The following is a 2848-nucleotide window of genomic DNA, read 5'->3' as shown; positions in this document are numbered from 1 at the left end:
TGGCAGCCGCTCCTCGGAGATCCCGACCTTGACCCAGGCCAACAGTGTCGAAGTCAGGCAGAGTGCAGCGAAATCTGAGGCTGTTGGAAAGTTCTTCTCATCAAAGTGCAGTTTGGGTAGGGATGACTTGCAGGCAGACGCGCTCCCACCAGTTTGTCGCCGCTCAGATGCACCACACAGTGCACTTCCGACCTTGTGCGGTCGAGCGCGAGCTCAGAAAGGGCTTCCGGGGGGGGGGGGGGGGGGGGCTGCAAAAGCCACAGGACCAGATGGCCTGCCTGGCCGAGTCTTGCAGGAGTGCAGCAAGGAACTTTCAGTCCCTGTGTCGAAACTGTTCGCGAAGTCCTTTCGGGCAGGACGCCAGCCTACCCTATGCCATGGTTGTACCCGTCCACAAGAAGAAATCGAAATCTGATGTGAGCACTACAGACCTATCTCACTCCTCCCTATCTTGTCCAAGGTGATGGAGGCTATCGTCAACCGTGCCCTCAGTAAATTCCTTGAGTCAAACAATATCCTCTCCCAGAGCCAGTATGGGTTCCGCAACAGACTTGGCACCCAGGATATCCTCACCCTATTGAATTCGCAGGGGGCAGGGTGGCCGCAAGCGGTGGTGCAGTAAGGGTGATCGCAGTGGATGTGGCTGGTGCGTTTGACCGTGTCTCGCACACCGGAGTGCTCCACAAGGCAGAGTGCTATGGCGTAGCTGGTCACCTGCTTGGCTGGCTCCGCGACTACCTGAGCAACCGGAACCTAACCGCAGCTGTTGGTGGGGAGCTATCTCAGCCCTACCCGGTGAGAGCTGGCGTCCCCCAGGGCAGCATCCTGGGACCGACACTGTTCATCCTGTACACAAATGACGCCGATGACCATCTCCTTCCTGGAATGGACCTCGCAGCATATGCCGATGACACTACGCTCTTCAACTTCATCACCTCAAGAGTGACCATACCTGGCAGCTCTGCTATCATGCAACAGGGTGTGGATGCACTGTCTCGCTGGGGCGTGGAGTGGAAAATCAAGTTTGAGCCCTCCAAGACCCAAGCCATGACAATCGCACATCATCGCCAGCCTTGGCAGCTCCCGGGAACCACTTTCGACGCTACGCCAGTCAGCGAAGCAGGCCACCTGAAGCTCCTGGGGGTCACCTTCGACTCCCAGCTGACATATGCGCAGCACATCCGCACGATCCGCTCCAGAGCACAGCAACGCCTAGGCTTCCTGCGGAAGGCCTCTGCTATCCTAGAGCCCCCTGGCCGACTCCGAGCCTACAATGGGTTTGTCCGCCCTGTGCTGGAGTACTGTCCCCTGGTCTGGCTTGGTGCGCCACCCTCACACTTGGCCAAGCTAGACCAGATCCAGCGATGAGCCATCCACATCATCGGATCGGGATCCTGGCTCCCTAGTCTATCTCTGCGGCGGACAGTGGCCTCGCTTGCATACTTGTACAAGCTGTTCTGCATGGATGCGGACAGCCCGCTAAAGAAGATCCTCCCCCTGGTGCCCAACGTCGACCTCAGGACATACAGCCCACACACGTGTCTGCTCAGCCTACGCACCCACACCAACTATCGACTAACCTGCCAGCATGCACCCGAAACAGCTGTCTTCGAGACATGGAACGCTCTGCCCCAAAGCATACTGCTGAGACCCCACACCTGGAGGGCCTGCAAGCCTTTAAGTGCCATGTCCGCCGTCACCTCCAGCTGCACCACTGGAGCTGGGCGACTGAGAGCCTCTAGCAGACCTCTCACACCCACCTCAGCCGTAGTGCACACACCGCGTCTGAGACAGTGTCTTCTTTTGCTAGCTTATATACTCTCCCTCGCTCTATGTTGTGACACAGTAGCTCCCTTGTTCATGTAGTAACTGGTCCACTGTAACAATTATGACTTTGCTGGTCAAATAGCTGAGGCTGCAGTCACCTCACCAATCATCTCATATTTTCAATGTTCCTTTTATTTTACTTTAACAATTTCGCAACCTCTCTCTCTCTCTCTCTCTCTCTCTCTCTCTCTCTCTCTCTCTCTCTCTCTCTCTCTCTCTCTCTCTCTCTCTCTCTCTCTCTCTCTCTCTCTCTCTCTCTCTCTCTCTCTTCTCTCTCGCTCTCCCTCCCCCACCCACTCTTGGTGCGTCTAGGTGGCAATGAAGTCGAGACCCTAGATCGGCGGAGCTCCTTAAACCTCACCACCACTGCCACGATTCAGGTTGTGCGTGCTTCCCTAGCTGCATCTCATGTTTGGCATTTAAGTGGTCTTTGTAAAAAGAAAAAGAAAAAAAAAGACCTAGCTACCCGTACCCGGCCGTAGGGGTGTATCATGGTGTATGTAGCTGACTGACATGATCATGTTTGTTATGTAGTCCTCGTACATGAAGGAGTAGAACTACTAGTACTAGAATGATCTACTGACTACTGAGTCTGTACTGAGCACTGCACTTTTTTTAACTAACTTTTGAGTACATGTACTGCACTGCCTAAAAGGCCCTAATGGTACAGTGGTGCCCGTAGGCGTAGGTCTACTGCACTGGACCGTAGCATCATGTCCTGACTGCGAGATAAGAAGGAGACACGCTACTCACGACACAAGCTCGGCTGAGTCTGATCTGTGCACTGGTAGTAGTGGTCTACATGTATGCACTTTTAAAGGGGAAGTATACCCTAAAATCAAATTTTCACCAGTTGTAGTCTTCTGGGTGCTGAGTCGAATGGTCTTGGTCCGAGGAAGCTGCGACGCTCCCTTCCTACTTGAATCCCAATCGAACTCGCGCACTTCCACCGAAAACTGGGTGACTGCGCCCTACTAGATGGGGATTTGTATGCAAAATGTCACTAAAAGCGCCATTTCGT

The sequence above is a fragment of the Sycon ciliatum genome, chromosome 6, assembly GCF_964019385.1.
Source record: "Sycon ciliatum chromosome 6, ocSycCili1.1, whole genome shotgun sequence".
Classification (NCBI taxonomy): Eukaryota; Metazoa; Porifera; class Calcarea; order Leucosolenida; family Sycettidae; genus Sycon; species Sycon ciliatum.
The sequence above is the reverse complement of the archived record's forward strand: the minus strand, read 5'-3'. Positions refer to the sequence as shown.